Here is a 12,045-nt window from a genome sequence, read left to right as displayed (position 1 = left end):
CTGAAACTAACTGCAGCTCTTTGTTGAGTGTTGCAGTCATTTCAGTCGTTGTAGTAGCTGACGTGTATAGTGTTGAGTCATCTGCATACATAGAAACTCTGGCTTTACTCAAAGTCAGTGGCATGTTGTTAGTAAAAATTGAAAAAAGCAAAGGGCCTAAACAGCTACCCTGTGGAATTTCTGATTCTAACTGGATAATATTTGATAGGCTTCCATTAAAGAACACCCTCTGTGTTCAGACAAGTAACTCTTTATCCACATTATAGCAGGTGTAAAGCCATAACACATACATTTTTCCAGCAGTAGACTATGATCAATAATGTCAAAAGCTGGACCGAAGTCTAACAAGACAGCCCCCACAATCATTTTATCATCAATTTATCTCAGCCAATCATCAGTCATTTGTGTAAGTGCTGTCCTTGTTGAGTGTCCTTCCCTACAAGCATGCTGAAATTCTGTTGTCAATTTGTTTACTGTAAAATAGCATTGTATCTGGTCAAATACAATTCTTTCCAAAAATGTACTAAGGGTTGGTAACAGTCTGAATGGTCGGCTATGTGAGCCAGTAAAGGGGGCTTTACTATTCTTGGGTAGCAGAATGACTATCTTCCCTCATGCAATCATCATTACTTTGTGCCGAATTTCACTATTTAACAAGCACACTTGGCGCTTATAAAGATGTTTAGGCTACTAACGTCTTGGTGGTTGAGGTATACATTTTTTGGTCGTTGTAAAAATAAGCTCTTACCGCATTCCAACACATATGCTTTCGGTTTCATAGTTGTAACAAAGGTACTCCACGAATAACATTTTTTGAACACTTTAATGCTTGTGTTTTTACATATAGCCTACAGGGTCATAAACTAATGAAAATGCTATTGTGTTATTAGATACATTCTGCGTTTATTGCCAGTCAGACAGTATATTCAACAGTAAGTCAGTATGTCAATCATCGGACCGACAGTCAACTGCCAACGAATCCGAAGGCAGCAAACAGCCGCGACACCTCTGATGGGTTTAGTATTCACTGCGGTGACTATTTGTTCACCCTGGAACAAGGTGCTTCCCTCCCGGAGACTTTTGAAATGCATATGAGCTCAGGAAATGAATCTCAGCCATGGAAGAAAGTAAATAAAGTCTTGGAAAGAGCCCTCTAGCAGTAGAGAGAAAAGAAAGAGGGACAGATAGAGAATGGGGGTAAGGGAGAGGGTGAGACAGCACAGGAGAGACTGGGGGAAGAGAGACAGAGAGACAGAGAGAGACAGAGAGAGACAGAGAGAGACAGAGAGAGACAGAGAGAGACAGAGAGAGAGAGAGACAGAGAGACAGAGAGAGAGAGAGAGAGAGGAGGAGGAGGATATGTTAAAGCACCAGGCTTTGTGCTCCACTCTCCACTAATCTGGGCCATAATGACTAGGTTGCCATGATGTCAACCATGCAACCAGCCCCCCAACCAGGCCCTGTCCAAGGTTGGGGTCTGGGCCTGGACAATCATGTTTTATTGTTAAGCATAGCATCAGGGTTCAAATGTACAATTACAACACATTGGTTTGTCTGACATCCATGTTAAGTGACCAGTGTGTTAAGAAGCAGCAGAGCGTGTTTCGAAAGGACGCATGTCACGATCTTCGCCTCTCCCGAGCCCGTTGGGTAGTTGTTGAAATGAGACAATGTCGTAACTACCAATTGGATATCACAACATTGGGAGAAAATGGGATAAAATGTAATAAACAATAGTAAAAAATAAATAAAAATGTACAATTACAGAATCTGAATTACAAGATTATTTTATATACAAGAAAACAAACATCGGACTGCCAGGGGTATCAGAGGGGCTGTCTTCAGCTATTCAGCTCTAAGCCAGGCATTTCACTGAGAGACTGCAGAGATGCAGTAGACATAGGAAGGAATATAACTTTTTGTTTTATCTCACCTTTATTTATATAGGTAATTCAGTTTAGTCAGGCTGGCATTTTTGTGCTCTTCATGTCCAAATCATCCTTTGTTTAGTATCTAAAAATGTTTTGTCTAACTCAAAGAAATTACTTATAAATGATATGGACAAGTGTGAAACTACTAATATTAGGTACCATTGACTTTCATTTGATTTGTGACACAAATGCAAACAATTTAGCATTTGAAACAGTGGCCAGGTAAACAAAACCAAGGTGTGGCTTGCTGTCATACTCTGTCAAAACCAAGGTGTGGCTGTCAATGACTGCTTGTCGGGTAAGGGAACCAATATGTACATTTGTAATTTGGGTGAACTAACTCTTTATGAGCTGATTAGGTATTACAATGACATTATTATAATTGGATTTTTGGGGGGAGAACGGAGGTGCACACTTCCTTGTATATTTTAGTGACGTTTTAGATAGTAGGAAGTGAGACATGGGGATAGACAAAGGAGGAGAAACCGGTAGGAAGGGCTCAGACATTCGGTGAAGCCGAGGCTCAAACCCCCATTGCCATGGAGGGTGTCTTTGGTCCGGAGTCAGGAGTGTTAATGCTGTGCCAGACTAATGCATTATTGCAACAGATTCTGCTTACTAGTTTAAGTAGTGCACTATATGAGGCATAGGGTGCCATTTGGGATGCGGATATAGCTTTCAGTCCGCATACAGTTCATCCCTGCATCAGAAACCCGTTCTGAAACGCATTCTCTGCAGACGTATAAACTGACGAATGAAATCGGGATGGGGAGAGGAAAAACACAAACTCCCATGCTCTGGGCTGATTGCCTACTCGCGGGTCAGAGCCCCGGTGTCCAAACCACTGATGTTTTCGAGATGATTTGGCGAGTTCGGGAATCAGTGGGAAAAGACTCCTGGATTATTACCAGATGGGAACGAGGCCCGGCGATCTCCTTTCCTGTTCCTCCACTCAGCCTCCGCCTCCTGTTCATGACCTCGCCGGGCCTTGGCCGCATCCCAAATGCCATGCTATTCCCTACATAATGCACAACTTTTGACGCGAGTCCTATGGACCCTGGTCAAAAGTAGTGCACTACATAGGTAATAGTGTGATAGAGCGAGAGAAAGCGAGAGAGAGAGCGTGTGCACAGTTACACCACAACCCCCCCTAAAAAAAAAAATCACATGGCTCCCCCCCAGTGGCACCCCCTCCCGCCTCCAAAACCGAACCGGAGAATCGAGAAGCCTCCTGCACCCTTTCTCTGGTATGCCCCCACGTTGGCCTGTGCTCCTGTGGAATTCACATAAACCAAAGCTAATATTGATACACCTGCTGTCGGGAAAAAGAAAAATACATACCTGGCTTTTCGTAACACCAACTTATATTCATATTTCAGCTAAAAACCTAATTGAATAATGTTACAAATTAAAACGGGTGTCAAGCACATTGGATATGACGAGTTAGCTAGCTAGTAGTCTCCGAAATCAAGCATAATTGCAACAGATACTAGATTAAGTTCTGAGGGGAAATGTATGAGAAAATGTGCTAGAACGAGGAGCAGAAGCAGGGCGGTAGCTCCTCCCCCTTCTCTCTGCAAGTTTCAGTCAAGTCTACGGGCCCCCACCCCTTCTCAATTTCGAAAGATGTGCATGCCCACTTAATCGTGATTCGTCAAAATAACCCAGTGATGAAAAACCTGCGAGCCAAAACAACTACTGTTGACAGATGTTACGATACAATTTATCTTATGTAGTCTGTCCACAAAGGATTAGCTAGGTAGCTACTCGACTGTCTGTCATTCAATCCTTTGTTCCACTGCTGAGGAACTCATGAACTGTCTGCAGGGAGATGATACACACACCGGCGTAGAATTGGATACAACAGAAACTGAAACTGTCTGAAACTGTCATATTCCCTCTAGTATGCCACATTGAAGCATTGAAGGATTAGAAGGGTCGGGACTGTGTGACATGATGTACAGTATGAGCGTAGATTATTTTATCAGTAGTTCAAGGAGAGACAAACCATCTTCAGTCGCCTTGTGATTAGTGCCCACCTGACATTGGAAGGTTGGGGGTTCAATCCCCAGTCGAGCCATACCTCTAAAAATGGAAACGGATGCCTTTCTGCTTGACACTTAGCATTAAAGAGATCGTTTGGGGTTAGGGCCATGCGAAAGACTAGTGTCCTGTCCAGAGGGCGTGCTTGTACATCAAGCGGCCTCACGCTACAGACACAGGAGATACCCTATGGGCAGTTCTGGCTCAGACAAGACTTACCTGTTCAATTCTTACTTTTCTCCCCTATGATAAACTGTTACTTAGACCCGGCACTTGAGACTCAATGATCCTGAGCTGAGCAGGCCTGATAAGAAAGTGGACAAAAGGATACGATTGTGTGTTAGTATCTTAGTTTTGTTCATTTTGTGTGGAGAGACGTGGAGAGGAAATAGTAAAGGAATGATAGTGTGTGTGTCAGTGAGTAGGTGTGAGGGGTATGCATGTAGGAGTACGTGTGGATGTGTGATTGTGGTAAGGAGTGATTGAGGGTGCGAGAAATATTGAGCACAGTGAGAATTTGTGTGTAACTTAAAGTTGCACTGTCAAACATTTGTATAATTTCAGCCAATAGTTTTGAAAGTAGCGCTCAGGAGCCGAATGTGGTCTACAAAAATTGCGTACTAAGTCACATACAGTGCCTTCGGAAAGTATTCAGACCCCTTGACTTTTTCCACATTGTTATGTTACAGCTTTACTCTAAAATGTATTATATTGTTTTTTCCTTCATCAATCTACACACAATACCACATAATGACAAAGCAAAAACAGAATTTGACTGTTTTTGTAATTTATAAAAAAGTTAAAAATAAAAACACTGAAATATCACATTTACATAATTTGGAGAGTTTCTCCCATTCTTCTCTGCAGATCCTCTCAAGCTCTGTCAGGTTGGATGGAGAGCAATGCTGCACAGCTATTTTCTGGTCTCTCCAGAGATGTTAGATCGGGTTCAAGTCCGGGCTCTGGCTGGGCCACTCAAGGACATTCAGAGACTCGTCCCGAAGCCACTGCTGTGTTTTCTTGGCTGTGTGCTTAGGGTCGTTGTCCTGTTGGAAGGTGAACCTTCGCCCCAGTCTGAGGTCCTGAGCGCTATGGAGCAGGGTTTAATCAAGGATCTCTCTGTACTTTGCTCCGTTCATCTTTTCCTAGATCCTGACTAGTCTCCCAGTCCCTGCCACTGAAAAACATCCCCACAGCATGATGCTGCCACCACCATGCTTCACCGTAGGGATGGTGCCAGGTTTCCTCCAGAAGTGACGCTTGGCATTCAGGCCAAAGAGTTGAATCTTGTTTCTTATGGTTTGAGAGTCTTTGGGTGCCTTTTGGCAAACTCCAGGTGGGCTGTCATGTGCCTTTTACTGAGGAGTGGCTTCCGTCTGGCCATTCTACCATAAAGGCCTAATTGGTGGAGTGGTGCTGAAATCGTTCTCCTTCTGGAAGGTTCTCCCATCTCCACAGAGGAACCCTAGAACTCTGTCAGAGTGACCATTGGGTTTTTGGTCATCTCCCTGACCAAGGCCCTTCTCCCCCGATTGCTCAGTTTGGCCGGGCGGCCAGCTCTAGGAAGAGTCTTGGTGGTTCCAAACGTATTCCATTTACGAATGATGGAGGCCACTGTGTTCTTGGGGACCTTCAATGCTCCAACATTTTTTGGTACCCTTCCCTAGATCTTTCGCTCGACACAATCCTTTCTCGGAGCTCAACGGACAATTCCTTCAACCTCATGGCTTTGTTTTTTGCTTTGGCATGCACTGTTAACTGTGGGACCTTATAAAGAGGCGTGTGCCTTTCCAAATCATGTCCAATCAATTGAATGTACCACAAGTGGACTCCAATCAAGTTGTAGAAACATCTTAAGGATGATCAATGGAAACAGGATGCACCTGAGCTCAATTTTGAGTCTCGTTGCAAAGGTTCTGAATACTTACGTAAATTAGTTATTTTTATTTTATTTACAAAATATTCAAAAGACCTGTTTTCGCTTTGTCATTATGGGGTATTGTGTGTAGATTGCAGAGGAATTTTGATTGATTTAATACATTTTAGAATAAGGCTGTAACATAACAAAATGTGGAAAAAGTCAAGGGGTCCATGACCTATGTCTATGTATGTCTATGTATGTGCATATATGTGCACCACGTCATTGCTCTCTCTCTCTCTCTGCTGTGTCCATTGAGCCGTTGGTCCGCCCTGCAACCTCATTGGATAACGCTGGGCAGGCCTCTTGCTAGCTGTCACTCAAATGTCAAGGGGCTGAAGCTCATTGGCTGAAACTCAAATTACTAGGGGGCTGGTGCACGTGGGGAAAATGTAGGGAAAATGGCACTGAAAACAGTGCCTTCAAACTATGGATTTCATGGATAATTGAGGTAAACAGTAATTCTGCTCATAGATTATGCAGGTTTAAACTACACTTTCACACATCCAGCCCAAAGTGGGAGCTCTAAAAAATAAGCCAACGTACCATGCAATCTCTTTAGATATGATGCTTGGCCGTGATGACGATGTGTGTGTGTGTCATTGAGTGTGTATGGGGCATATGGGTCCTGTATGTGTGGATAAGACTGAGATTGCTTGCTGCTAACGAATGGCGCACGCATGCACACACATGATCTTCTACTCCAGCCCATTCAGGGTTGGACAGGAAAGGAGAGGAAAGACAGGAAAGGAGAGGAAAGACAGGCAAGATGGGAGGAAGTCATATAAGGCCCCGGGAGGACCAACAGGAAGCTGTAGCGACTAAATGAGATGAACGAGACAGAGAGAAATACCCCAAGGCTGTCCTCATTAGGGCACACTGTAGTGAAATGTTTTGCAACAGACAAGGTCTAGACATTACCATTTTGGCACATTTTCTTCAGCTTCGTGCCTACTGAACACCACCCAGACTTCTTTCCCAACATATACCATGAGGTCTTTGCCCTGGAGCAAGCCCAGGACCCGTATTAATCAAGAGTCTCATAGTGCTGATCTAGGAACATGTCCTCTCTGTCCATACTAGTCTAATCTCAGTGAGATGTCAAAGATCAGTGTCTTGGGCTTGGCACCGCTCTGGTATTTGCCAACTCCACCCCTACATCCACCACCACCACCACACTTCCTCCCCCCACTGCTACTCCTCCCTCAGACCCTTTTGATGAGCCACAGTGTACCCCCCTCTGGTCCAAGTGAGCCCTGGATCAAGCCCTGCTAATGGGGTTGGCTCAGGACATGGAGGGCTGGCAGGAGAGGAAGGTGAGGGAGATGGGGAAGGGGTGGGGGGGTAAGGGGAGCAAGAGAAAGGGAGAGAGAAAGTGAGGTGAAACCAGAGAGATAGAGAGAGAAAGCGAGAGGGGGAGGGCAAGGAAAAAGGAAGCCAGTTGGACAGACATGCACAACTAGGGAAAGAGGAAAAGAGGGAAGAGTTATTAGGGTGCATCCCATGGCCTCCGCTGAGGGTAGTCGCTCCAATGGGCTCTCAGGGGACGGAGGGCTGTTCCCCGTGTTACACAACACATTTTTGTTCTCATCCGGCTCGAAGGACCGTTCACCCACAGCCGGGGAAACGTTAGGGTAGGGTTTTTAACATCCTGAGTTAGTTGACTGTAAATATCTCTGGATAAGAGGATCTGCTAAATGACATGAGTATAATGTCAGATGAAACATAGTAACTAGAATGTACATTAAAACAACTATTTTGTGGTGGGGTCTTTGAAGGTTGCCATGCAAAGATCAAAGGTCAAGGGACAAGATTCTGGTCTTGGGCTGGACATTGGTCTGGAATGGTGGGATTAAGACTGCCCCAGATTCATCTCTGCTGGGGGACAGACAGGGAGAGAGAAACACATGGGGAAAGAGAAAAAGACAGAGGGAAACAGAGACAAAGAGAGACAAAAAGAGAGAGGAAGAGAGATAGAAAAAGATAAATACAAAGACAGAGAAAGAGACAAACAGAGAGACAAAATGAGAGAGACCGAAAGAGAGAGCGAGACGGAGGCAAAGAGAGAAAGCCTACTCACTAATCTGTCATCTGCCCCCTACCCATGCCAGATGCCCACTGGTATTGATGTTGTCGCACCAACTGGGCTAGGCTCAACAAGCTACTCCCCACTTACAGCCATCCAGAACAGCCTATGATCCAAGATCATAAGACTTGGACACTGTCAAATGTGGAAGTACAACACACCTTCAATCAAAACAAATACATACACAATCAGGTTGTACTGTATATCCTTTCATATATTTTGAAAAATGATTAGTTGTTAGTTACAAACACAATCAATAGATTTGATTTACTTTCTTCGCTGCCCACCCAAACCTCTTTCTTTTTCTCCCCTCACATCTTATGTCGGTCTCTCACTCACTTTCTTTCCTCTTTCACTGTGCAGTGTATGGAGGTAGCGCCACGGTTGAGTTTGGCCCAGTGTGAGCATATTGTGTGCACATGGCAGCCATATGTAGAAATTTCTACAGCACTGCAGAAGACAACAGAGACCTGAATTCCACTGCATCTATCCTATCGCCATCAGCACTCATTTCAAATGTCACCCGCGTTGTCCCCAAACAACCTTACACTTTGGCTCTTTTGCCAGGAATCTCAAGAGGCATTTCACCTAACCACACTGGCATCACAACAAACCAGCACACCACAGACAAGCACACACTTACACACTCACACGCAGACACAGCGTTTACAGAGATTACAGAGAGAGCCCATTTTCAATTATTCAAATGCGAGAGCAATTCTATTTTGATGATTAAATGTTATCACCCAAGATGGAATTGCCATAAACAAAAAATGTACTGTCACCACTCCACCCAGAGTCAAATTTTCACACGTGGCAAATAAATCATTGCCGTGTGCGTGCTGTGAACACGACACTGGGAAGAAACCGATTAAACGAGCCCCAAGTCAATTAATGGAAGCTAAACATTCTGTATCAGGAAATGCTGTGGCCTGCCCTAAATGGCTATTGTGATTAGTGGTATCCATTAACTTCTCTGATGTGGTCTCCATTATACTTGTCCAAATCAATCGCAATTGTTCCCAGGTTCCTTTGGATTTGTTTGAGAGTTAGCGAACGGCACGGAAGGATCTCGAGAGGTTAGACCGAGAAGGTTGTAAAGAACTTGACGTAAGAATGACATTAGTTAGCGAAATATGACACAATGTCCTATGCCCGTACTTCATGGGATCTGTGGACCAATAGGTGATGGTGTACGAAGATTAATAAATATAAATGTATTTCTTGCAGTGTTTTACTCAGCTGGCACGACAAAATGTTGAGTGGAATGAGTGTACATATCCGAAAGGAAGTAAGGCAATATGACACCAATTTTCAGTATCTCTAATAAAACAGGTGTCGGCCCCACTTTATATCGATAGTCCCATATCTGTTGACAAGCAACTGCTTGCCATGGTTACAGTTAGGGTTAGGTTTAGAATAAGTGTTAGGTTTAAGATAAGGTTTAAGTTTAGGGTTAGGATAAGGATTTAGGGCTAGGGTTACAGGAGAGTTAGTTGAAATGTTGTTGACAGTTACTGAACATCTACTGAACATTTACATTAACATCTACAAATGATCTATTTGGGACTATCCAAATAAAGTGTTACTGGGGTGCCAAAACATAACCCGTTGGGTCTTAACGTGGCACAATTACTGCCCACTGTAAAAGCAACTCTATTTTAAAACTAAACCTATATAGTGACTTCTCTGGGAGACACCATTTGTGGAGTGCCAGGCCCCCAGAAAAACATACAGAGATGGTTTGCTCCACTGTTTGGCCCATATATGTCACTCCTACTCCAGACTCCACCGAAGCTTAGTGCTCTTTGTGAAAAAAGGAGCTGCATTTCATAATAATAATCCCTCACTCCCGGTGACATGGAAACACACTCAGTTATGTTTTTCCTTACATTTTCCCCCACTACTTTCTCCCTACGGTGTTATGCAAAACTTCAGCTCAACATGACAGACCTTAGTTTTGGTGTAAAGTACTACAGCCAGATGTTCAGATGACCAGTTATCCAATTGACCAGATGTCTGGCGAACTAGTCAACAATGTCAGCAATTTGATTGGAGGATCAAACCAAGTATCCAGATAACTATACCAGTGGGTAAGACCATTTAAGCAGATGGCCATAAATCAGGACCAGTTGAGCTAACCATTTGTCTAAACATTGGTTGACTCAAAATTTGATTGACAAGACTATTGAGTGATTCCATGTGAAACCCAGACCAAAAAAAGATTTGGGGGATTTTCACGCAATTTAATCCATAGAATGGTCCTTTGGAGGAAGGATTGCTGACATATACTGAACAAAAATATAAACGCAACATGTAAAGTGTTGGTCCCATGTTTCATGAGCTGAAATAAAAGATCCCGACATTTCCATACGCACAAAAAACATCTCTCTCAAATTTGGCGCACAAATTTGTTTTCATCCCTGATAGTGAGCATTTCTCCTTTGCCAAGATAATGCATCCACCTGACAGGTGTGGAATATCAACACTGATTAAACAGCATGATCATTACACAGGTGGACATTGTGATGGAGACAATAAAAGGCCATTCTAAAATGTGCAGTTTTGTCACACAACACAATGCCACACGTATCAAGTTTTGAGGTAGCATGCTGAATGCAGGAATGTCCAACAAAGCTGTTGTCAGAGAATTGAATGTTAATTTCATAAGCCACCTCCAATTTGTCAGTACGTCCAACGGGCCTCACAACCGCAGACCACGTGTAACCACACCAAACCAGGACCTCCATATCCGGCTTCTCCACCTGCGGGATCGCCTGAGACCAGCCACCCGGACAGCTGATGAAACTGAGGAGTATTTCTGTCTGTCATAAAGGCCATTTGTGGGGGAAAACGAATGCTGATTGGCTGGGCCTGGATCCCCAGTGGGTGGGATCCAATTACAATCTTGTCTCATCGCTGCAACTCCTCAACGGGGAGGCGAAAGTCGAGTGGCGAAAGTCGAGTCATGGGTTCTCCAAAACATGACCTGCCAAACCACGCTTCTTTCTTTTTTTTACCCCCTTTTTCTCCCCAATTTTGTGGTATCCAATTGTTAGTAGTTACTGTCTCATCGCTACAACTCCCGCACCGACTCGGGAGAGGCAACGGTCGAGAGCTATGCGTCCTCCGAAACACAACCCAACCAAGCCGCACTGCTTCTTAACACAGCGCGTATCCAAACCTGAAGCCAGCCGCACCAATGTGTCGGAGGAAACACCGTACACCTAGCGACCTGGTCAGTGTGCATTGCGCCCGGCCCGCCACAGGAGTCGCTAGTGCGCGATGAGACAAGGATATCCCTGCCGGCCAAAGCCTCCCTAACCCGGACGACGCTAGGCCAATTGTGCGCCGCCCCATGGGCCTCCCGGTCGCAGCCGGCTGCGACAGAGCCTCGGCTCGAACCCAGAGTTTCTGGTGGCACAGCTAGCACTGCGAGGCAGTGCCTTAGACCACTGTGCCACCCGGGAGGCCCAAACCACGCTTCTTAACACCTGCCCGCTTAACCCGGAAGCCAGCCGTACCAATTTACCATTCAACTGACGACTGAAGTCAGGCTCCAGGCACCCGGCCACCACTAGAGTCGCTAGAGCGCGATGAGTGCCACCGGCCAAACCCTCCCCTAACCCGGACGATGCTGGGCGAATTGGGCGCCGCCCTTCGGGACTCCCGGTCACAGCCAGTTGTGACACAGCCTGGGATCAAACCCGGGTCTGTAGTGACGCAGCGGTCTAAGGCACTGCATCTCAGTGCTAGAGGCATCACTACAGCTCCTGGTTCGATTCAAGGCTGTATCACAACCGGCTGTGATTGGGAGTCCCATAGGGCGGCGCACAATTGGCCCAGCGTCATCCGGCTTAGGGTTTGGCCGGAGTAGGCCATCATTGTAAATAAGAATTTGTTCTTAACTGACTTGCCTAGTTAAATAAAAATAAATAAATATTTTAAAAAGATGGCTGGAATGGTAGGAAAGTTTGCATGCTTCATCCGATTTCTCCCATCATCTGATTTCTCCCTCCACAAGTCTCCACCAGTGTATATACTGTGGTATAGGCTTGCACAACGCT

At 44.9% G+C, this 12,045-nt stretch overlaps 1 protein-coding gene across 2 annotated transcripts in view; it reads right to left on the bottom strand.

Annotated features, from left to right (window-relative positions):
- Positions 1-12,045, bottom strand: part of daam2 (dishevelled associated activator of morphogenesis 2) — a 238,821-nt gene that overhangs the window by 115,670 nt on the left and 111,106 nt on the right. The gene's annotated exons all lie outside the window — the stretch shown is intronic.

The sequence above is a fragment of the Salvelinus alpinus genome, chromosome 33 (assembly GCF_045679555.1).
Source record: "Salvelinus alpinus chromosome 33, SLU_Salpinus.1, whole genome shotgun sequence".
NCBI classification, from domain to species: Eukaryota; Metazoa; Chordata; class Actinopteri; order Salmoniformes; family Salmonidae; genus Salvelinus; species Salvelinus alpinus.
The sequence above is the reverse complement of the archived record's forward strand: the minus strand, read 5'-3'. Positions and strand labels throughout refer to the sequence as shown.